Source organism: Gossypium hirsutum, chromosome D12, assembly GCF_007990345.1.
Source record: "Gossypium hirsutum isolate 1008001.06 chromosome D12, Gossypium_hirsutum_v2.1, whole genome shotgun sequence".
In the NCBI taxonomy this organism is placed as follows: Eukaryota; Viridiplantae; Streptophyta; class Magnoliopsida; order Malvales; family Malvaceae; genus Gossypium; species Gossypium hirsutum.
The window spans coordinates 3091754-3117924 of NC_053448.1; the positions used below are offsets into that span (position 1 = coordinate 3091754).

Genomic DNA, 26171 nt, shown 5'->3' on the forward strand with positions numbered 1-26171 from the left:
TTCGTTGCATTCTTCTGTTGCCCGGTATGCGATATGACAAGCAACCTAGGAGTTCCATCAAATTTATCTGACATCTGCATCCAATCCATATTGGCAAAACCATGGAACTGTTAAATGGAGTGCCCGCGTAATGCCAAGCCATGTTTTGTGGGTTTGGTACAAAAATTCCCCGTTAGTTTGACTGTAGGGGTCGAACCACTGTAACACAGATGCTTGAGTCTCCAAAATTTATGGATGTCACTAGGAACTGCAAACTGCCACTTTTGCAGGAAATGATTGCCGGAAATGTTAAACGCTGGCATTGTTTACCTTCATCATCTAGTGGGATCTGAAAATATATGACATTGAGTACTTGCCGAGATGCAATTTTGCTGCACTAGCAAGCCAAGTCGATGACGCTTCAGCTGCCGAAATTGCAACTTGCTTTTCCAAGTTCAGGGATTTAACATCCCACCAGGTATGAACATTTCAGAAAAAATCCCGATTTGATTTGTATGAGACTGAGCATATCTATTGATGGTGTGGATAGTTTTTGCAAGATTTCTCCGCTTTAGCAGTTTCTTGCATGGCTCGAATGTCTATAATTCCTCGTCTTTTCTCTTATCTGCAGTGATTAGAGCGAATAGCATTATTGATACATTGCCTTTCTGGTAATTAAAATACAGTTTAGAACAATCATCAGGCTAGATTTGACTGCTTTATGGGGATTGATATAAACTTGTAATGCTTTGGTGGCTTGTTAAGAGGGCAAAAAAGGAAAGAAACTTCAGTATGCATCTAAAAACTGATGCTCCGAAATATTAGTGTCAATGTTTTTTTTCTTTTCTGTGTAATGGCGTTAAGACATTACATCTTGAATATGTTTTCCAATGACTAATTTTCTGTAAATAAATGAATGTTTATGTACTCATTGAATCAGCTAGTAAATTGTTGCATTTTTTATGCTAGTTTCAGAGTCATCTCCCTCTCCACCCACCCGAAGGCTTTCTCCTAGTCCGTTGGTTGCCGCTAGTCCAATCAACTTGTGTTGGGAGTACCTCCAGAACAAAAGCACCGTACTTCCACCTCACGATTATTCAGGCATCGGCATAGCAGTTACAGTAAAGCTGCCATGATGATGCTTATAGATTGGAGTTTGATTGTAGGAAGGAGAGTTGGGGTTTGAGAGCATGGCATTAATTTTCAAATTCTTTTCTTTCTCTGCCATGCGTAATTTCAGGAAGGTTTGTTTGATACTATTCTTTATAATGTAATTTTGATCATTTAAGGCATTGTTATTGATAAGGATGGTGGTATGCAGGACTTCATCATGTTTAATATGCTACAAGGAACCAAAAGGCAACTGAAATTTTAACACCATATTGGACGTGGAGGGTTTGGACAGTATACAAGGCTCAATTTAGTGATGGCTCAGTGGTAGCTGTAAAACGGATGGACAAGGTTTCAGAGCAGGCAGAAGATGAATTTTGCAGAGAGATAGAATTCTGCTAGATTACACCATCGTCATCTGGTTGCTCTAAGAGGATTTTGCATTGAAAAGCATGAGAGGTATAGTTCATCATGTATGTCTATCAAGGCGATTGATCTGTCTACAGCAATATAAATGCTTTTACTTCGGCAGGTTCTAATGTATGAATACATGTCAAATGGAGCCTAAAGGATCATCTTCATTGTATGCTTCCCATTCCTTTGATTCACTTCTCTAAGTTGATATTATCTGTATTTTAATTCTCTGATATTCGTTAACAATTTTGTATGCTTAATGCGGTAGAATGGACTTAATCAACTGCTTCCCATGTTATTTTTCTATGTTCATTACTGTTCATTGCATGTCTTAAATGGATATGATCTCGTACTTTGCAGCCCCAGAAAAACCCACTGAGTTGGGAGACCAGGATACAAATTGCCATTGATGTGGCTAATGCGTTGGTAATAGCAGTTGATTCTGTTGTTTTTCATATTTGCAGATTGGTTTATACAAATTATCATCTTGCTAAATGACTTCTCTTTCCTTATATGGTTTATTTTTGCAGGAGTACCTTCATTTCTATTGTATCCACCTCTATGCCACAGGGACATCAAATCGAGCAACATTTATTGGATGAGAATTTTGTTGCAAAGGTATGGTATTTGTTGAATGCTCATTTAGTTGTACTGCCACTGGTATTTGCTCTCATGTATATAAGTAAACTCCTAATGGAATATAACAAGTTCTCTCCAGAATGTTGATAGACACTTACACGCAAGTTGTGAACTTTTGATTTCCACATCATTTTTCACAATTTATTTCTTGGTACATATGTTTGCAATGAAAAATGGAGTTGAAGTTTTAATTACTAGAGCAAAATTGAATTCTACTTTCAATAACTAGAGGAATCTGAAAGCTGGTGAAAGAACAAAGGACATTGTAAAACTAAGAGAATAGTTTGAGGATGCGTAACAGTTTCTGAAGAGATTCATTGAAGAACCCTTTTATGTGAGAACTTGAAGAACTTTATTTCAGGTAAAAGCATGAAAGTACATTGCATTAAAACAGTTTTTCTTTTCTGCTGTACTGTATCCTGTAGGTTGCAGATTTTGGGCTTGCACATGCTTCAAAAGATGGTTCTATTTGCTTCGAACCAGTAAATACTGACATACGTGGAACTCCAGGTTAGCCAATAGTCATTGGAAGTTTTAGTGTCTCATGTAATTAAAGATCTAACTTTAGATGACTTTCAGGTTATATGGATCCCGAATATGTGGTCACTCATGAGCTCACGGATAAAAGTGATGTATACAGCTATGGCGTGCTACTTTTGGAGATTGTGACTGCAAGACGAGCCGTACAAGATGGCAAGAACTTGGTTGAATCATCCCAGATACTAATGGCATCAGAGTCAAGGTTACTTGAGCTGGTGGACCCCAAATTAAGGACTCCTTTGACTTAGACCAACTACAAACAGTTGTGACCATTGTGAGATGGTGCACCCAGAGAGAAGGACGGGCTAGACCCTCAATCAAACAGGTCCTTAGACTTTTGTATGAGAGTGCTGATCCGATGCATAGTGGGTTCATACAAGCTGTCGAAGATGAAGATTATGAAGGTAGTGATGGAAGAGGAAGGACAAGCAGAGGCAAAATTCCTAGGAGTGGACCTTATATCACAGTGGGGATGGAAGATATCTTGCTTCATCTTCAAGTACATCAAGGTCATATTGTAGTAGAAGCTTTTTACTCGAAACCGGATCACCACAATCTCCTCAAACGTACTCTCCCTTTGAGGCCAATCACATGAGACAGCTGCCTCAATCTGATTAAGCCGTAATCAAGACTTGAGAGCTTGCTAGTATGTGATTTTACTCATGAACTAGCAGGTATGCATGATGTTTGGTATGCAGAATGTTCCTGTTGCAGAGGAAATGATAGCCATCAAGCTTGTTACTTTTACAAAAGGGAAACAAAAGGATTCAAGAAGTGATCATCTTATAATTTTCCTGTTTATGGTTGCTCTAAATTTTTTGGATAAATGAGACATAAATGTAATTTCGTGTATCATTGGTACAGAGATACGGATATTGCAGCGAATCATCAAGATTGGCCTTTATTGATTCAAAAACCGAGAGATACCCCGGTGCAATTATTCATACTTTTTTTACATTCTAATGATTGCGGATTTTTTTTACGTAGGCGGTTTGAAATTCCATGGAGAAGTCATTGTATTTTTGTTATAAAAACAAAGTACCATATATATGGTTTGGTAATCTCAAGTGTCCCTTGTTTGCTATGGTTGAATTCGTCGGCGGCTATGCCCTTGTTTGCTAGGGTTCCAATGATTCCATGGGCCACCCCATGCTTGTCACGACTAAAAGGCTTAGTGTAAATATTAAGGTCGCTATCAGGCAAACAAGGTTGGAAAATTCCTTCTTGTAGACCGGCCATAGGAAAACCAGAAGGTCCGCTGGTTTGCCCATCACTATGATGTGCTCTTGATTTTCTCGATCATATGGACGATCCATGTATTAAGTAAGATCCTTTTAAGTTCTCAAATACCATATCGGGTGGTACTTCTGACTTGAACAATGAAACGCCAGGACCTACATCATCCACATGGATAAATCGGCAATGCCTGCTGCTTTTCGAGCCATCAGATGGTACATGTAACCCTTCATCCTGTCATCACCAGACGCTTTTCCCCATTGCATCTCTACACTTACAACCATGTAAAGATGGTTTAGCGCTGTGTTATCCCAAGCCCCATGACCAACTTCAGAATTACCCGGTCTCTTGCTACATATCCTGAAACAAAGGGCACCTCCATACCACACGTGCTCCTACCTTTCTTGGGTTGAAGAAACACTCTGGGCTATGGCCTGCGGGTGGATTTGGTGAGGACATGATCATTGGAGTCCTTGACTCTGGCATCTGGCCTGAAAGCGAGAGCTTTAACGATGAAGGTTTGCCGCCGGTGACAAGAGATGGCGTGGTGCATGTGAAACTGGTACTGAATTCAATGCATCTTACTGCAACAGGAAGCTGATTGGGGCGCGATCCTTCAGCAAAGGCATGCAGCAGGAAAAACAGAATATATCAAAACAAATGACTATGATTCACCGAGGGACTTTCTAGGTCATGGTAGCCACACATCGTCCATAGCAGCGGGCAGCAGTGCGGTTGGTGCTGAATATTTTGGATATGCCAAAGGAAAAGCTATAGGAATGGCACCAAAGGCTAGGATTGCAATGTACAAAGTTCTGTTCTTTGATGAAAGTTATGATGCTGCAGCAACAGATGTACTGGCTGGCTTGGATCAAGCTATAGAGGATGGTGTGGATGTCCTGTCTCTGTCTTTGGGGTTCTTTGAGACTCCCTTTGATGAAAACCCTATTGCAATTGGAGCATTCACAGCTTTGAAGAAAGGGATATTTGGTTCATGCTCTGCTGGCAATAATGGCCCTCATGCATATACCATTCTCAATGGGGCTCCCTGGATCACTACCGTCGGTGCTGGAACCATCGATCGGGAATTTGCAGCTCATGTCACGCTTGGTGATGGAGAGTTAACCGTAACAGGAAATCTGTATATCCTGAACCTTGTTTGTCTCAGATGTTCCTATATACTTTGGACACGGAAACCGAACCAAAGAACTCTGTGAAATATACTCTCTGGACCCGAAGAAGTTGCAGGAAAATACATATTCTGTGATTTCGACTCCAGCGGCCAAACTAATGCCTATGCACAAATAGACGAAATGGACACAGCTGGAGCTGCTGGGGTTATCTTTAGCTCCTCCGAGGGTCCGTTTTCCGACCACAGATTCTTCAAGCCCTTGTGTTGGTAAACCCGAAATATGGGGATTTGGTAAAACATTATATAATCAATTCCAAGAATGCAACAGTGAGTATCAGGTTTGAAACAACCCTCTTGGGTACTAAGCCAGCTCCTCAAGTGGCTTACTTTTCATCTCGAGGACGTGATAGAAAATCACCATGGATACTGAAACCCGATATTTTGGCTCCTGGAGTCGACATTTGGCTGCTGGGGTCCCCAACAGAGGCTTTGCACCGATTGGTGACGATGATTATTTGCTAACAGATTACGCTCTCGAATCTGGAACATCCATGTCATGCCCGCATGCGGCTGGCATAGCCACACTGCTTAAAGCTGCCCACCGCGACTGGAGTTCAGCAGCCATCCGATCAGCAATGATGACAACAGCTGAAGTTTTCGACAATGAAAATGGCCGTATCATTGACATGACCACAGGAGTTGCTGGGACACCTCTTGATTTCGGAGTAGGGCACATAAATCCTAACAAAGCCATAGACCCTGGCCTTGTCTACGATATCGAGATTCAAGACTACATCAACTACCTTTGTGGGTTAAACTACACTAGCAAACAGATCCGAACCATCACGGGAATGCGTCAGTTTAACTGTGATAGTGCTACCCTGGATCTTAATTATCCATCATTCATCATTCTCTTGAACAACACTAACACAACCGGCACCACCTTCCAAAGGGAACTCACAAATGTAGCAGAAGGTATCTCGGTTTATCGAGCGGTAGTGAGGGCTCCTTCAGGCATGAAAGCTGTAGTGCAACCTGCAACAATTACCTTTGCAGGAAAATACAGTAAAGCCAAATTCCAACTCACAGTGGAGATTGATGTGGGAGTTGGAAGTATCCCTGAAAGCGATTACTTCGGGAATTATGGATTCCTGAGCTGGTACGAGGTCAATGGGAAACATCAAGTTACAAGTCCAATCGTTTCAGCATTCGCACCTTGAAGCCGGAACGCCTGCTTGCCTGCATCTGTTTTTATGTTTTTAAGAAGGATTTATAGCTCCACACACTAACTTAAAAATTCCACATTAGTTGTTGATCGGTAACAATGACAAGGAATGAGAATTACATCAACTCCATGAAACAAATTTTTGGTTTGGGCTTCAATTGGGATGAATCAATTTTATTTAGGAGCTCAATATCTATTATAAATCTGTTTTAAACTTGTTATATTATATGCACGAAACTCATCCATTAGTTTTAGGCTAAACTACAAAAATAGTCACTCAATTTTAGTCAAATTTCATTTTTTCCACTGAACTTTAAAAAGTTACGTTTTGGTCGTTAACATAGTCGAGTTATAACATTTTGGCCACTCATTCTTTAACAGCTGTTACAACCTTAACAGAAAAATTGACGAGACACATTAACTCAAGGTTTAATATCTAATTTGACCCCTGAACTATAGCTACAATATTCTATTTGGTCCTTTTTTAACAATAATTCTAAACAAATCAAAAAAAATGTTTAAAATATAAAAAAAATTCAAAAAATTATTTATATTTTCAAACTATAAAAAATATTTTAAAATTATATCTATGTAAAAAATTAAAAAAAACATAAAATCCTTAAAATTAAACTAAGTTGAGAGTTAAATTTCAAAATTTATAAAAAAAATATTAAAAAATTCTTTTAGAAAAATATAAAATTTCATTATGTATTTTTAAAATTTTTAAAAACTTATTTTTTTTAAAAATCATGTTTTCATGTTTTTTTAATTTTTTACATTATTACAATTTTAAAAATAATTTCTATAATTTTAAAAAAATAAGTAAATTTTTTTGTTTTAAAGATTCTTTTATATATATTTTTAGAATTTATTGATTTTTTTTAGAATTATCATTTAAAAAAGTTGTAAAATGACCAAATTGAATATTTTAGCTATAGTTTAGGGGTTAAATTAGATAATAATCCTTGAGTTAGGCCTAGTTTAGAAATGTTTAGTACTTTTGGGAAGAGAAAAAAAGCACTTTTGGGGAGAAGCTAAAATTTTTACTTTAAAAAAAGTACTTTTAGGCCAATTTTTGGCTTGGAAGAATTACTTTTTCTCCCAAAAAGAAGTTTGTTTAGGAATGTTTTTGTCCTAAAAACACTTTTGAGAAACATTTCTAAGTTGGCCCTTAATGTGGCGTATTACTTTTCCATTAAGATTGTAATGGTTGTTAATGAATGAGTGACCGAAACATTATAACTCGGTAAAGTTATGTTGGAATATTTTCAAATATTTATAGTATCCCAATAACTATAAATGAATGGGTGTAATTAATCAAAAGATAAAACTTTTGGTCATTGGTCAAAAGTTATATCATTTGATTTTAAAAAAAAAAAGAATTATAACTATTCAAAAAATATTATTTGAATAGTTACAAAATTAAATGAATAATTATTATTATTTATTTATTCATAAAGACACCTATTGAAAGATGTCTCTATGAAGAGACATGAAAATTCCTATAAATAGGAATGGGATTTCATTTGGAAATCATATCAACAAATTCTAATATTATTTCTTCTCTTCCTTCATTTTCTAATATTATTAGATTATTCTATAAAGTATTGCTGCAGAAATCCTTTGTAGAAATTGAGTTTTTGTTATACATTACTCAGTGCATAGTGGACTATTCTCGTCAGTGCAAAACGCAAATAGTCATTGGCTTCATTGTATCCTCGAGGTTAATTTGCTTGGAACTCGTTTGCACACTGAAGATAAGTGGGGGCGAATATAACCTTAAAGATAGTGGCTTGATACACGCCTTGGAGCCTGTCCTATTTCTTCTTTTTCTTTTCGAGTTCCGATCGTGTGTTCGAGTTTTTTCCTTACCGGAGTTTTGTATTAACAATTTTAAGGTTATATTTCATGATGACTACCACAACACATGAAAGTGGAACACTAAGGGAGTTGGCTTCCAACTTTGTTAAACTTGATCGTTTTGATGGTGGCAATTTTCGACGATGGCAGAAAAAGATGCACTTTTTGTTATCAACTTTGAAGATTGTTTATGTTTTGGATACTCCAAGACCTGAAGAGAATGAAAATGAATCTGTTGCTGCAACCCGAGAAAGACAAAAATGGGACAATGCTGATTACATGTGCATGGGCCACATATTGAATGGTTTATCTGATGGTTTGTTCGACACCTACCAAAACGACGTCACCGCTAAAGAATTATGGGACAAATTGGAGGCAAGATACATGACCGAAGATGTTACAAGTAAGAAATTTCTTGTTAGTCGTTTCAATAATTATCAAATGGTTGATGGTCGTTCTGTTATGGAACAATTTCGTGATATTGAAAAGATGCTGAATCAATTTAAGCAATATGATATGAAAATGGATGAAATGATTGTGGTATCCTCCATAATAGACAAACTTCCTCCATCTTGGAAAGACTTTAAAAGAAGTCTAAAACATAAGAAAGAGGAAATATCTCTTGAGGCTTTGGCAAATCATTTTCGTATTGAAGAAGAGTATCGAAAACAAGATCAGAACCTAAATTCTGAAAATGCCAAAGTACATGCTACGGAGGAAGTACAGACTACTAAACCATTCAAGAGAAAGTTCAATCAGACTAATAGAGCACCTAAGTTCAAAAAGAAACAAAAGGGCTCATGCTATCATTGTGGAAAGCCGGGACATTTCAAGAATGAATGTCGATTTTTAAAGAAGAAATCATCTTCTAAGGCTGATAATAACGAAAAGTTCGTTGCAATGATATTTGAAATTAATATGGCACAAGATGATAATACATGGTGGATTGATACCGGAGCAACCAAACATGTGTGTAAAGACAAAAGCATGTTCACAAAGTTCACACAATGTGAAAATGACAATGTCTTGTACATGGGAAATTCTTCCACCGCAACAATTAAAGGCAAAGGGTCTGTTGAACTACAATTCACTTCTGGAAAGGTTTTAACCTTAAATGATGTATATTATGTACCAGAAGTTAGGAAAAATTTAGTGTCTGGAAGTCTGTTGAATAAGTTTGGTTTCAAACTTGTTTTTGAGGCAGATAAGTTTATTTTGTCTAAGGGAGGAATTTTTGTGGGAAAAGGGTATATGTATGAAAGCATGTTCAAACTTAATATTATTAATAAGAATAAAAATATTATTTCTGCTTATATGGTTGAATCATTTTGTTTGTGGCATTATAGATTAGGTCATTTGAATTATAGAAAATTGAATGACATGTATAAATTAGATTTAATTCCCGTTTTTAATAATAATATTGAAAAATGCAATACCTGTATGTTGACTAAAATTACAAGAAATCCTTTCCCTAAGGTTAAAAGGAAAACAAAATTGCTTGATTTGATACATAGTGATTTATGTGACTTGCATAATACTCCTACATTAGGTGGAAAGAAATATTTTATTACTTTTATTGATGATTGTTCTAGATATTGTTATGTATATTTATGGCATTCAAAAGATGAAGCGCTTGATAAATTTAAAGTTTATAAATCTGAAGTTGAACTTCAGTGTGAATCATTTATCAAGTGCTTAAGATCGGATAGAGGTGGAGAATATTATAATCCAAGTTATTTTGAACTCACTGGAATTGTCCATCAAGTTTCAGCCCCTTACACACCACAACAAAATGGTGTAGCTGAAAGGAAAAATAGAGTCTTGATTGAAATGGTAAATTCAATGTTATCATATTCAGGTCTTGGACAGGGTTTTTGGGGAGAAGCTGTTCTAACAGCTTGTCATATATTGAATAGAGTTCCTAAGGAAACTAAAATAACCCCCTATGAACAATGGAAGAAAAGGAAACCAAACCTTAATTATTTAAAGGTTTGGGGTTGTAGAGCTATTGTAAAAGTTCCAACACCTAAACGTAAAAAGTTAGGTGAAAGAGGAATTGAATGCATATTTATAGGTTATGCACATAATAGCAAGGCATATAGGTTCATAGTAATTGAACCAAATGATTCAATTTCAATTAATACGGTTATTGAATCAAGAGATGCTATTTTTGATGAAAATAGATTTAATTCTATATCAAGACAATTACAACCACAACAATTGATTCATTCTTCAAATGAGAATGAGATTCCATTGAAACAAATTGATAATAATGATGAATCTTGTCAAGAATTAAGAAGAAGTAAGAGGATTAAAAAGGTCAAAGATTTTGGACCAGATTTCATTATGTTTCTTGTAGAAGGAAAAGGTGAAAGTATATGCAATAAGATACCTTATTGTTATAATACTGAATCTGATCCTATTACATTTGAAGAAGCAGTGAAATCTCAAGACTCTGCTTTTTGGAAAGAAGCAATAAATGATGAAATGGATTCAATAATGGGAAATCAAACTTGGATCTTAGTTAATCTTCCACCAGGTTCCAAACCAATAGGTTGTAAATGGATCTTCAAAAAGAAAATGAAGGTCGATGGAACCATTGATAAATTTAAAGCAAGGTTGGTAGCAAAAGGTTTTACGCAAAGACAAGGTATTGATTACTTTGATACCTATGCTCCAGTAGCAAGAATTGCTACAATTAGACTATTAATATCACTTACCTTTATATATAATTTGGTTGTTCACCAAATGGATGTTAAAACTGTATTTTTAAATGGTGAATTGGAAGAGGAAGTGTACATGGAGCAACCGGAAGGATTTGTTGTTCCAGGACAAGAGCATAAGGTATGTAAGCTTGTTAAATCTTTATATGGGCTTAAACAAGCACCAAAACAATGGCACCAAAAGTTTGACAAGGTTGTTTTAGCTAATGGCTATAAAAAAATGAATCCGATAAGTGCATATATAGTAAATTTGATAATGGAAAGGGTGTTATAATTTGCTTATATGTAGATGACATGCTCATTTTTGGCACGGATTTGGAACAAATAGAAAACACAAAGAAATTCTTGTCAAACAACTTTGCTATGAAGGATATGGGTGCAGCAGATGTTATTCTTGGGATTAAAATAACCCGAGATGAAAGCACTATAGCTTTATCACAATCACATTACATTGAAAATGTGCTTAAAAAGTTTGATCTTTTCAACTGTATACCAGCATCTACACCCATGGATCCTCAATTAAAATTAGTATCTAATGTTGGTAGGAAATTTGATCAATTGAAATATGCAAGTCTAATTGGTTGTCTTATGTACATAATGACTTGTACAAGACCAGATATTGCATATGCTATTGGAAAATTGAGTAGATACACAAATAATCCAAGTAGTTTGCATTGTCAAGCTTTAAATAGAGTACTTAGGTACTTAAAGAAAACTATTAACTATGGATTGTGTTATAATGGATATCCTCCAATTTTAGAAGGGTATTCAGATGCTAGTTGGATTACAAGTTTGGAAGATCATGCATCTACTAGTGGGTGGATCTTCATTCTTGGTGGAGGAGTCATTTCTTGGGGTTCCAAGAAACAAACATGTATTACTGATTCCATCATGGCAGCAGAATTTATTGCATTAGCCGCTGCATCTAAAGAAGCAGAATGGTTAAGAAATTTGTTTTATGATGTACCTTTATGGCTTAAGCCAATTTCACCTATTTCTATCCGTTGTGATAGTGAGGCTACTCTAGCAAAGGCATATAGCCAAGTATATAATGGAAAGTCTAGACACATTGGATTAAGACATAGTTATGTCCGACAATTAATCTCTGATGGAGTGATCACTATTAATTATGTGAGGTCAAGTGAAAATTTGGCAGATCCTTTGACAAAAAGTCTTGCTAGAGATGCAGTAAAAAGGACCTCAAAAGGGATGGGACTCAAGCCTATTAATTAGAGTCACCTATGATGGAAACTCGACTCAACGCTTGGTATAACGTCAAGTCTTGAGTTCAATGAGACAAAGTACATCATTAGTATGTGACTGTTAGCACTATAAATAAATCCATCCTAAGATTAAAGTGCTAGGTACCTGTAATGATAAGGGAAGGATGAGTAATGTACTCTTAATGGACCCATAACATAAATATGTTAGAGTGTTATAATTACGGGAACACTTTTGATGGGATCTACCTATGTGAGTGGAAGTGTGGCCGCTTCTAGGAGCTTAAGGGCTTGGCTCTGACAGACTCATGAAAAGAGGACATAGACACATGGCTATAATAGTGTCCCTAGATACTATGCATTGACTGATGTTGAAATCATTGTGTGAGATATGTTCAGTTAATCAAATGGAATAGTTGGTTCAAAGCTTAGTCTACCATACAATTTCGATTAACTTTAACATGTTTTCACTAAGTGAAGGTTCAATCGTAAGACACCTTTATTTATGCAAATTGATTTCCAAGAATATCAAAATCTAAATATTTTGAAAATGGGGGGAGATTGTTGGAATATTTTCAAATATTTATAGTATCCCAATAACTATAAATGAATGGGTGTAATTAATCAAAAGATAAAACTTTTGGTCATTGGTCAAAAGTTATATCATTTGATTTTTAAAAAAAAAAAGAATTATAACTATTCAAAAAATATTATTTGAATAGTTACAAAATTAAATGAATAATTATTATTATTTATTTATTCATAAAGACACCTATTGAAAGATGTCTCTATGAAGAGACATGAAAATTCCTATAAATAGGAATGGGATTTCATTTGGAAATCATATCAACAAATTCTAATATTATTTCTTCTCTTCCTTCATTTTCTAATATTATTAGATGATTCTATAAAGTATTGCTGCAGAAATCCTTTGTAGAAATTGAGTTTTTGTTATACATTACTCAGTGCATAGTGGACTATTCTCGTCAGTGCAAAACGCAAATAGTCATTGGCTTCATTGTATCCTCGAGGTTAATTTGCTTGGAACTCGTTTGCACACTGAAGATAAGTGGGGGCGAATATTACCTTAAAGATAGTGGCTTGATACACGCCTTGGAGCCTGTCCTATTTCTTCTTTTTCTTTTCGAGTTCCGATCGTGTGTTCGAGTTTTTTCCTTACCGGAGTTTTGTATTAACAAGTTAGTGATCAAAATGTAACTTTTCATAGTTCAATGGAAAAAGAGAAAATTTAACCAAAATTTAGTGATTATATTTGTACTTTACCCTTAATTTTAACTAGTATACAGGGATAGAAAAATCCAAACTGTTTGACATATTCTAAATTGATGTGTTCTAAAAGGAGCAATTTTTTTTTTTGAAAAGTGGATTGTAATATCTCTTACTCGTCTTCGTCGCAAAAATTGGATTACGAAATGCTATAGTAATAAACACGACAGGAATATGTGAATTTAATTAAAAAAATTCAATAAAATATTCATCATATCTCAATCATTCAAACAAACATGCTTTGCATACAATTTCGAGCTTATGAAAGCTTTAAAATCAACTTGAAATCAATCAATGACTAAATTGAACATTTTAGAGAAGAACGGAAAAAAGGGTAAAATAGGGGTCACACAACCGTGTAACAGGCTGAGACCGTGTGGCCTTGACTCACATGGCCGTGTATCCAAGTCGTGTAATTCTCTAAGGCCGTGTGGGTCAAAGTGTAAAATTCAACAAATGTCACACGACCATGTGGCTAGACTGTGTAACTAACTGTGATCATGTTAACCAAAACCTCATAATTCAAAACAGAACACGCTATCATGTCACTTTCCCGTATGTGACACACGGCCGTGTGTGAGCCCGTGTATGCCTTTAAATACCTTAATACGCAAGCTACCAAATCAAAATTCTATCTAGGTCATTAATATACATTTAACTATCATTTAAGTCTAACCAAAATGCATCAAAAACATGCCAAAACAATTCATTTTCCTATTTCTAACCAATTTGCCCAAGGCACCATCACACACAAGAAACAAATCCAAAGTATCTCATATTTCATTTCAAAAATAGATAATCTTGTACACAACTACATACCAACTTTCAATCATCTAACATTGGATAAAAATACCAAATCTATGACCTATAAGATAAATAACCACACACACAATTGACCATTTTACCAACACATCGCATTCAAAGGTTACCATTCAAACCATAAGTCAGCATATTAACTAGCTAACTACTTATATACAATTATACATTATCATATAACACTTAACTTCAACAAAACATATATTTACAATTCAACTCCTATTATATGTCACCTAATCAAATTGAACGTTTAAAAATATCCCAAAATGGAGTCTGAATAGTATGATCTTCAATGTGATCCAACCATCGAGTTCCGCAAAATGTTAATTATAGCAAACAAAAAACGAAACAAAGTAAACTTTAAATAAACTTAGTAAATTCATAAATTTAAACATATAACTTGCCTTACTTTTCACGTTTATAAATTAATACAATAACTAAAGAGTCTTTCTTGTTACCACAATTTACATAATCAGGTGAGTCATCGAATATATAATGAATAAACATTTCATTCAGCAACATTCAATCTCAATCAAAACTACATCATTCCCCCATTGAACATAAACACTTTTATATTTTAACTAATTTAGCTATATCCCTGTCACCACATATCAAGGTAATCATTTTTTGTACCTATAAACTATTAACTATCCATTTGTTTCGATGTCAATTCTAATTAACTGTTGAACATATACACATCATTTGTTATGTTTAATCATATAACATTTCAATAACCATGTAAACATATCCATTTTTCATGCCTTATAAGCATATCCTTTTCCATATATCTCATGGAAACAACCAATGCATTTTCTTTTAAACAATTAGCCCAATGAACTGAAATATAAGATATAGATACACGGGTAACTACACCACACCAAGACACCTGAGTGTAAAGCCCGTAGGCATAAATATCATATCATGTAATGTATCATCCCTCCATCACACTAAGTAGCTCAATAGAGCAATAACTACCCCACACCAAGGTCTCCATAGATACAGAACTCGGTAATCCACAATAAATGCGGGATTACGGCATAAACAATTATATCTCCATCAAAACTTTTACTCCACAACATCTTTTACACATATCTCGTATATACTAGCAAGTGATCAACCCTATTGGCATGCCAATTATATCTTATCCTACATTCATCCGAGCTCTAATAACACATTAGTATCATTTATTACAATTCGTTCTATTCCTCATACTTTGAAATGTTCCAATCACAATTCAAAATATAATCACATATTATCAATTTAGTTCACTTGATGTCCAAAAATTATATATATGCCTTTTAACAATATAACATTACCATATATATATATATATATATATCATACACATATATACTAAATTTTACATTCAACCAATACTATGCACCTCTGTATTTATAAAAATTCTCATATTTTCCAATATAGTCCTTTTCTCACTTTTTTGTACCAATTTTACCATTTTCTAATACATTTAAACATTATGAAATATACGCTACAAATATAAACATTATAAATATATACAGAACTATACCGTGTGAACTTATTAGGGCAAACAGCAAAAGCAGGAGTATCAGGGACTAATCTGTAATTTTCCTTTTTCTTCAATTATCTACCATTTTTTATCTATACAGTAATTTATTTCCAATTATCAATTCCAAACACTTTAAATCATCTCATTTAATTTATATGACATTTTTTATTCATTTTTCATAATTTCTCTAAAATTTTATTTTTATTCAATTTAATCCCTAAAATCGAAACACATGTAACTTCCATATTCAAACTCCAAATTTTAAAATGATTTGTATTACATGCTTCTAAAGCTGCCCATTATAAAAAAAATTACAGAAATTTCAACTCGATTTTCACAGTTTTACATTTTAATCCCTATGAACAAAACTAGCTTTTAATCTTTACAAATTAATCCATTTATCAAGCTTCTAAACTATTATTTCAACACCAAAATCTTCACAATTCAAAAATTATAAAAAATATAAAAATTTATAATATTAATTTATATGGCTGAGTAAAAGATAATGCCAGTGTTAGAAGATGATGTTTATGTTGGGAATTCTTGGCATCTCTGTGACTATTGTTTTTTATTCAAGAAATTTACTCTACATACACATACAAAAACTATAGCCAGGGCAATGATGCGATTCCCAGCTAAAAGTTTAGACTCTCGACTTGAAACCGCAGTAATACCACGACATATATAGTCCAAGTGCACCTGAAAAGCAAGCAAAGAAGGGGTAAACATAAATCACAAATTAAGACACCTCTACTGGACCCTTCCCTTCCACAATATTATCGTACTTCAATCCCTCAACTCAATGCATGGTGTTTGTTATGCAGCACAAAAAAACACTATCAAACTTGTTTCGTGCACAAAAGGATTCCAAAAGTGATCATTTTATATTTTTCCAGTTTATGTTTGCTCTAAATTTTTTGGACAAATGAGACATAAATGTATTCCTTTGCTTGTATCAAGATGGTCCGTCATTAATTCAAAAACTGAGGGATACCTCAGTGCAATACTTTTAAGGCAGTGTTAAGCTTCGTATTCTTGTTTTGCCATGAAATGCATTTACCATGTTATGGGGTTCCGTAGTCTCATAAATTCTTTACTAGCTACCGTTGAATTCATTGGCAGCAGTGTACTTAAAGTTTGACAGTGCAGAAACAAAGGGTTCCAATGATTCCTTAGGCCAACCCCAAGCTTGTCTTGACTTAAAGGCATAGGGCGGAGAAAACCAAATATATATATTATATATATCAGCAAATATTAAGGTCGCCATCAGGCAAACAATGTTGGAAAATTCCTTGTTCTTCCTAATGAGCCATCTTATAAAGGAGCCCGGCCATAGGGAAATCAGAAGATCCACTGGTTGTGATCTTAATTTCGCCGATCATATGGATGATCCATGTATATAAGTTTTCAAATACCATATCCAAGTGGTACTGTTGACTTGAACAATGGAACGGCTCATACCGTTAGGACTCGTCATTTCTCTCTTTCTTTTCTTCCCTATTGCCACATCCTTGCCTGCGTCAGGAAGGCCTAGGACCTACATCATCAACATGGACAAATCGGCAATGCCTGCTGCCTTTTCGAGCCATCATGATTGGTACATGTCAACCCTTTCATCCCTGTTATCACCAGACGGCTTTTCCCCGTTGCATCTCTACACTTACAACCATGTAATAGATGGGTTTAGCGCTGTGTTATCCCAATCCCACCTTAACCAACTTCACGAATTACCTGGTCATCTTGCTACATATCCTGAAACAATTGGGCACCTCCATACCACACGTGCTCCTACCTTTCTTGGGTTGAAGAAACACTCTAGGCTATGGCCTGCGGATGGATTTGGTGAGGACATGATCATTGGAGTCCTTGACTCTGGCATCTGGCCTGAAAGCGAGAGCTTTAACGATGAAGGTTTGCCGCCGGTGCCAAAGAGATGGCGTGGTGCATGTGAAACTGGTACTGAATTCAATGCATCTTACTGCAACAGGAAGCTGATTGGGGCGCGATCCTTCAGCAAAGGCATGCAGCAGGAAAAACAGAATATATCAAAAACAAATGACTATGATTCACCGAGGGACTTTCTAGGTCATGGTAGCCACACATCGTCCATAGCAGCGGGCAGCAGTGCGGTTGGTGCTGAATATTTTGGATATGCCAAAGGAAAAGCTATAGGAATGGCACCAAAGGCTAGGATTGCCATGTACAAAGTTCTGTTCTTTGATGAAAGTTATGATGTTGCAGCAACAAATGTACTGGCTGGCTTGGATCAAGCTATAGAGGATGGTGTGGATGTCCTGTCTCTGTCTTTGGGGTTCTTTGAGACTCCCTTTGATGAAAACCCTATTGCAATTGGAGCATTCGCAGCTTTGAAGAAAGGGATATTTGTTTCATGCTCTGCCGGCAATAATGGCCCTCATGCATATACCATTCTCAATGGGGCTCCCTAGATCACTACCGTCGGTGCTGGAACCATCGATCGGGAATTTGCAGCTCATGTCACGCTTGGTGATGGAGAGTTAACCGTAACAGGAAAATCTGTATATCCTGAAAACTTGTTTGTCTCAGATGTTCCTATATACTTTGGACACAGAAACCGAACCAAAGAACTCTGTGAAATATACTCTCTGGACCCCGAAGAAGTTGCAGGAAAATACATATTCTGTGATTTCGACTCCAGCGGCCAAACTAATGCCTACGTACAAATAGATGAAATGGATACAGCTGGAGCTGCTGGAGCTATCTTTAGCTCGTCCGAGGGGCCGTTTTTTCGACCCACGAATTTCTTCAAGCCCTTTGTGTTGGTAAACCCGAAATATGGGGATTTGGTAAAACATTATATAATCAATTCCAAGAATGCAACAGTGAGTATCAGGTTTCAAACAACCCTCTTGGATACTAAGCCAGCTCCTCAAGTGGCTTACTTTTCATTTCGAGGACCTGATAGAAAATCACCATGGATACTGAAACCCGATATTTTGGCTCCTGGAGTCGACATTTTGGCAGCTTGGGTCCCCAACAGAGGCTTTGCACCGATTGATGACGATGATTATTTGCTAACAGATTACGCTCTCGAATCTGGAACATCCATGTCATGCCCGCATGCGGCTGGCATAGCCACACTGCTTAAAGCTGCCCACCGTGACTGGAGTTCAGCAGCCATCCGATCAGCAATGATGACAACAGTTGAAGTTTTCGACAATGCAAATGGCCGTATCATTGACATGACCACAGGAGTTGCTGGGACACCTCTTGATTTCGGAGCAGGGCACATAAATCCTAACAAAGCCATGGACCTTGGCCTTGTCTACGATATCGAGATTCAAGACTACATCAACTACCTTTGTGGGTTAAACTACACTAGCAAACAGATCCGAACCATCACGGGAATGCGTCAGTTTAACTGTGATAGTGCTACCCTGGATCTTAATTATCCATCATTCATCATTCTCTTGAACAGCACTAACACAACCGGCACCACCTTCCAAAGGGAACTCACAAATGTAGCAGAAGGTAGCTCGGTTTATCGAACGGTAGTGAGGGCTCCTTCAGGCATGAAAGCTGTAGTGCAACCTGCAACAATTACCTTTGCAAGAAAATACAGTAAAGCCAAATTCCAACTCACAGTAGAGATTGATGTGGGAGTTGGAAGTATCCCTGAAAGCGATTACTTTGGGAATTATGGGTTCCTGAGCTGGTACGAGGTCAATGGGAAACATCAAGTTACAAGTCCAATCGTTTCAGCATTCGTACCTTGAAGCCGGAAGGCCTGTATATTCCGTCTATTTTTATGTTTTCAAGAAGAGAAATAAAGGTGCAAAATATAGAGCAAAGGATTTATAGCTCAATATATCAATTTACAACAGATGTTCCACATTAGTGGTTGATCAGTTACAATGACATGGCATAAGAATTACATGGAAATGTTGAGCATGGACTGCAATGCAACAGAAGGCCATGAGGCAGACCAGCAGCTGCAGCAGACCAGCATTCAAGCAGGACCAGAAGTAGCTTAATTATTTTGTTTACTTTTTGTTCATTTTGTAATGCCATCCAAGCTAAATATAACTAGACTTTTAGAGTTGTTAAGATTTGAATTGATGGATGTAATGGCTAAAAATTGTTCAGCTTTCTTTTGTATTACTTTAGTTGGCAACTTGCCAAAATAGGTGGGAGCAGTTACAAGTTTAGGTAACTGACATTCTAATTTTGTAACTCTTATATTTTCAAATGAAATGAAAAGTAATAGCATTCCATTCAGTTACATATTTTGCTTTTGAGTTTTCTGTTCTGTTTCTGCTTGCTGTTCGAGAGCTTATGCTCTTGGTGTTTTCATTTGTTTGATTTGCTGCTGCCATTGTTCCAACAAATGGTAATCAGAGTCTCCTATCTTTGAGGACCTCTGTTGTTTATGTTTTAGTTTTTTCAAAGTCAGTTTTTTGTGTTTTCAAAGTCAGTTTTGGCAGCATGAGTTTTGCTCCTCCTCCACCACCAGTTTTTGCTGGAGACAACTACCACATTTGGGTTGTCAAAATGAAGACATATCTTCAAGCACTTGACCTCTGGAGTGCAGTTGAGAGTGATGTCGAGCCAGCACCATTAAGAGCAAATCCTACCATTGCTCAGATCAGGTAACATGGTGAGGAACGAGCCAAGAAACACAAAGCTATGACCTGTTTGCAGAATGGAATATCAGATGTTATTTTCACTCGTATCATGGCCTGTGACTCTCCCAAGCAAGCATGGGACAGGCTGAAAGAGGAATTTATGGGATCAGACAAGACCAGGCAGCAACAAGTCATCAACCTTAGAAGGGAGTTTGAAAATTTGAAGATGAAGGAGTCAGAAACTATCAAGCAATATTCTGATAGGATTATGGCTACTGTCAATAATATTAGACTCATTGGAGAAGATTTCAGTGATAGCAGGGTTGTTGAGAAGGTTATTACCATATTACCTGAAAGGTTTGAGTCAAAAATCTCCTCATTGGAGGACTCGAGAGATCTCACAACCATTTCTTTGTCTGAGTTGGTTAACTCACTCTATGCACTTGAACAGAGAAGAGCAAGTAGGCAGGAGGAGAGTCTTGAAGGTGCTTTTCAAGCAAAGGTCAGAGAAGGCTCCAGCTCAAGCCAGAAAGCTAAGAAGCCTTGGTTTGAAAAGAGGGAAAGATCAAAGAAAGATGCCGGTAGAAGGAGGTTTCCACTATGCATTCACTGCAAGAAGACTAATCACCTGGAAAAATTTTGTTGGACCAGACCAGATATACAGTGCAAAAGCTGTAAGAAGTATGGTCATCATGAGAAAATCTGTAGAAGTCATGAGAAGGCACAAGCACAACCAGTACAAGCCAAGTCTGCCGAGGATGTCTAAGCTCAGGAGGAGCATGTATTTATAGCTTCATGTTTTGTAGCTAAAAGCAAGAGCAGTTGGCTTGTGGATAGTGGCTGCTCACACCACATGGCTGCAGATGAGAGCCTTTTCAAGAACCTTGACAGGAGCTATGTCTCGAAGGTCAGGATAGGCAATGGCAACTTGATTGAAGCAAAAGGTAGAGGTGATGTGGTCATTCACACTGGTTCAGGTAACAAAATCATTTCTGATGTGCTCTATGTGCCAAAAATAGACCAAAATTTACTCAGTGTAGGCCAACTAGTCAAGAAAGGCTTTTCACTAGTTTTCAAGAATGATTCTTGTGTTATAAGTGATGCTCATGGTAGGGAGATTGTCTCAGCACCTATGGGAGACAAATGTTTTATGCTGGAAGTGAGTCAGCTTGAAAAAAGTGCATATACAAGCTCAGTTGACAATACTGATCTTTGGCACAAGAGGTTTGGCCATGTTAACCTCAAATCACTTGATTTGCTGCACAAAATGAACATGACAGAGGACATGGTGAAGGTTAGTGCAAGTGAAGGTGTTTGTGAGGTATGTCAGCTTGGCAAACAAGCCAGGTTGCCCTTTTCAGCTAACCAAGCATGGAGGGCTCGAGAAAGACTTGAGTTGGTGCACTCAGATGTCTGTGGACCAATGAAGACCCCTTCACTGAATGGCAGTAAGTATTTTATACTGTTTATTGATGATCTGACCAGATTTTGCTGGGTTTATTTCATGAAACAGAAGTCAGAAGTGTTTGAAGTTTTTGGAAAGTTCAAGGCATTGGCAGAAAATCAAACAGGCTGCAGGATTAAGGCCTTGAGGACAGACAATGGTTCTGAATACTTGTCTGAAAGATTTTAGAAGCTATGTGAGCAGGCTGGGATTCATCATCAGTTAACCACAGTGTACACTCCTCAGCAAAATGGAGTGTGTGAGAGGAAGAACAGAACAGTGATGAACATGACCAGGTGTATGTTGTTTCAAAGCAAGCTTCCAAGCATTTTTTGGGCTAAAGGTGTCAACACCTCAGTGTACCTGCTCAATAGGCTGCCAACACATGCTGTGAATGATAAAACTCCTTTTGAAGCATGGTATGATCTTAAACCAACTGTTTCCCATTTAAAAGTGTTTGGTTGCAAGTGTTTTGTACTTGTCCCTGCAGAAAGAAGAACCAAGCTCGAGAAGAGGTCAGTTCCTGGTATATTTGTTGGCTACAGTAGTTGCAAGAAGGGCTACAGAGTATTTGATCCTTCAACCAAGAAGATTTTGGTAAGCAGGGATGTCAAATTCGATGAAGGAAGGTTTTGGAGTCTAGATGGCTCTAACACAAGTCAGTTTGAAGAAGAGCAGATTGACAGCAATCTGGAATTGGCAGAAAATAAAGTCAGTAATGCCAATGTAGATGATGCTCCTGTGAGAGGGACTAGGTCTATTGTTGATATCTACCAAAGATGCAATGTGGCCATTGTTGAGCCTTCAAGCTATGAAGAAGCTGCAATAAGCAAGAGCTGGAAGAAGGCTATGGAGGCTGAAATCGACATGATCCATAAGAATGACACTTGGGATCTGGTAGACAGACCTGATCAGAAGAAGGTCATAGGTGTCAAGTGGGTTTTCAGGACCAAATTCAATGCAGATGGCTCTCTGAACAAGCACAAGGCAAGGCTTGTGGTGAAAGGGTACAATCAACAGTTCGGCATTGATTTTGAGGAGACATTTGCTCCAGTGGCAAGGCTGGATACCATAAAGCTTCTATTTGCTTTCGCTACACAGAAACAGTGGAAGGTCCATCAGCTTGATGTCAAGTCAGCTTTCCTGAATGGCTTTCTTAAAGACGAAATTTATGTTGAACAGCCTGATGGATTTAAAGTCCAAGGAAAGAAGGACAAGGTTTACAAGCTGAAGAAGGCACTCTATGGACTAAAACAGGCTCCTCGAGCCTGGTATGACAGGATAGATTCTTACCTGTTTAGGCTCAATTTCGAGAAAAGTTTGAGTGAGCCAACTTTGTTTATAAAGAAGTCTAAAGATGAGATTTTGCTGATTGTCTCAATATATGTGGATGATTTATTAGTGACTGGAAGCAGGGTCGACTTGATTCAGGAGTTCAAGAAGAATATGCAAGACATGTTTGACATGACAGACTTGGGAATCATGACTTACTTCCTTGGTATGGAAGTAGACCAGTCTGATCAAGGCATTTTTATCAGCCAGCATGCATTTGCCTTAAAAATTCTCACTAAGTTTCATATGGAAAATTGCAAGCCAGTGAGTACACCTCTAGTCATGGGACAGAAGTTGAGCAGCTATGGAGATGAAGAAAAGGTGGATGAAAGAGAGTATAGAAGTCTAATTGGATGTTTGCTATACTTGACAGCAACTAGACCTGACCTTATGCATTCGGTCAGTTTGCTATCTCGTTTTATGCATAGCTGCAACACATCACATTTAAAGGCTGCAAAGAGAATCCTCAGGTATGTGAAAGGATCCTTGAAGTTTGGAGTGATGTTCAAGACAGGAGGTCAGCTGAAGTTATCTGGCTACTCAGACGGTGACTGGGGAGGTTCGATTGATGATATGAGGAGTACTTCAGGCTACCTCTTTTCTCTTGGTTCAGGAGCTTTCTGTTGGAGCTCTAGAAAGCAACAAACAGTTGCTCAATCAACTGCTGAGGCAGAGTACATAGCAGCAGCTGGAGCAGTAAGCCAAGCTATTTGGCTTAGAAAATTGTTGTGTGATTTGAATGAGGAACAATTTGAGCCTACTGAGATTATGGTTGATAATCAATCAGCAATAGCTATCTCCAAGAATGCTGTTTTTCATGGCAAAACAAAGCATTTTAAGCTCAAATTTTATTTTGTTTGAGAGGCAGTACAATCAAAGGATGTGAATCTTGCATATTGTAGTTCACAAGATCAATTGGCTGACATTTTAACAAAGCCTCTTGGTACTATGTGGTTTGAATTTCTTAGAGACTTGGTTGGTGTTTGTTGCCTACAGTCCAAGGAGGAGTGTTGAGCATGGACTGCAATGCAACAGAAGGCCATGATGCAGACCAGCAGCTGCAGCAGACCAGCATTCAAGCAGGACCAGAAGTAGCTTAATTATTTTGTTTACTTTTTGTTCATTTTGTAATGCCATCCAAGCTAAATATAACTAGACTTTTAGAGTTGTTAAGATTTGAATTGATGGATGTAATGGTTAAAAATTGTTCAGCTTTCTTTTGTATTACTTTAGTTGGCAACTTGCCAAAATAGGTGGGAGCAGTTACAAGTTTAGGTAACTGACATTCTAATTTTGTAACTCTTATATTTTCAAATGAAATGAAAAGTAATAGCATTCCATTCAGTTACATATTTTGCTTTTGAGTTTTCTGTTCTGTTTCTGCTTGCTGTTCGAGAGCTTATGCTCTTGGTGTTTTCATTTGTTTGATTTGCTGCTGCCATTGTTCCAACAGGAAACTTTAAACTCCAACTCCATGCATGATACAAAACAAAACCGGCCTGTCCTATCCATCGGACATGAAACCTTGGCCGAAAAATTTTGACAAAGAAAAGAGAGATCAGAGACCAAGCATAGGTAAAGCATAGCTCAACTCTCTCATCTATTCAAATTTGAAAAGAAAAAGGGGGGGATTACAAGAAAGAACATGTGGAACATCTAAGCCAGTCCCAAACAAATTTACTAGCACATGGCTCCGCGTAGATGAACACACCCACCCCAGCAGGACTAACAAGAATGACTGTATAGCCACGTTGACCAAGTATGTGAAGAGCCGGAGCGAAATCAGCATGATAGATGAAGGTGGAGGGCTATCAAGGGCAAATAACAACATTTCAACCAAGATAGCCTTATTAGTTGCATCCTTCCTTCCATGAGTCGCAACTTGGTCCAAAATAAAATTTAGAAACCAACTAAATACAAATGAATAAATTCAGTAATTTTTTTTTATTTGGCCAACAAACAAAGCTTGTAGTCAATGATTTGGCCCCAAGAAGAATTGTCGTCATTGATAATTCACTTCTAAGCAAGTAAAAAAGAGTTTATTCGTCAAGATTAATGTTTTATTGAAAATTTGATCAGTTATAAGAAAAACACGCTTATTTTAAAAAAATTTATTAATAAAAGAAATTTCAAAATTATATATGAACTTTAGTTTAATGTGTAATTTATTCATGAACTTTGATTTATACAATTTTATACATTACATTAATTTAATTCAGTTTTTGCAAATTACTAATACAATTATCGATATAACATATTTAAGTTTATATATTGCAATAAAAATAATTATATATATTGAATATAAAAATAAATTGATATATATATTTTTTATAATAGAAGAGGAATTACATAAATTAAACAATCATAGTTCTTAGAGACATAACACCAATAGCATCAGCACCAAGTTGATCAAGAAACGCCACTGGAGGAGAATAATAGAAAACACTTTGTAATGTTTGCTTCCAAGCCATCGATGCTAGTCATCAGCAAGTTTATTACCCTCCCTATAAACATGTTGGATAACCACCTCCCATTCATTTTTCAAATAGTCTCAAGCTTGCCGAATTAAGTTAAACTCCCCATATTTAGCATCACTTGTCAATCTGTTAACAACATCAATTCTATCTACTTTGAGAATCAATCGTCTCTGTCAATTCCTCCAAGCAAGCCTGAGTCCTTCAACCACACCCCACACCTCCGCTTCCCATATATTTATTTTTTAAATATGTGTAATTAAATCAAAATTAAAGTTTAATATATACACTTGAACCTCAAGCAAAATTTATATGTAGTTTTGAGATTTACCCTAATAAAAACTGCATTTTTTTTTGTTCAAATAAGAACTGTACACTTGGTGAAGGAAAATGTTTGGGAGTAATGGATAGACTTTGGTCAAAATTTGCTATTAGATCCTGTTTTTTTTGTATAAATTGTGAATTTAGTATTTACTAATACAATTATCGATATAGCATATTTTAGCTTGAATCCCAATTAAGACCCAATTAAAGGTTGACACAAACTCAATAACCCTTAACATATACATATGAGAGCATGAGACACAAGGGGTATTTATAGAACAGTA

General features: G+C 36.6%; 3 pseudogenes; all 3 read left to right on the plus strand.

The window, feature by feature from the left end:
* The first annotated feature begins 33 nt into the window (after nt 1-33).
* Nucleotides 34-3522, plus strand: LOC121224476 (probable receptor-like protein kinase At1g49730; annotated as a pseudogene).
* A 716-nt stretch (nt 3523-4238) lies between these two features.
* Nucleotides 4239-6405, plus strand: LOC121224477 (subtilisin-like protease SBT3; annotated as a pseudogene).
* A 10749-nt stretch (nt 6406-17154) lies between these two features.
* Nucleotides 17155-19464, plus strand: LOC107955931 (subtilisin-like protease SBT3; annotated as a pseudogene).
* Nucleotides 19465-26171: the final 6707 nt, after the last annotated feature.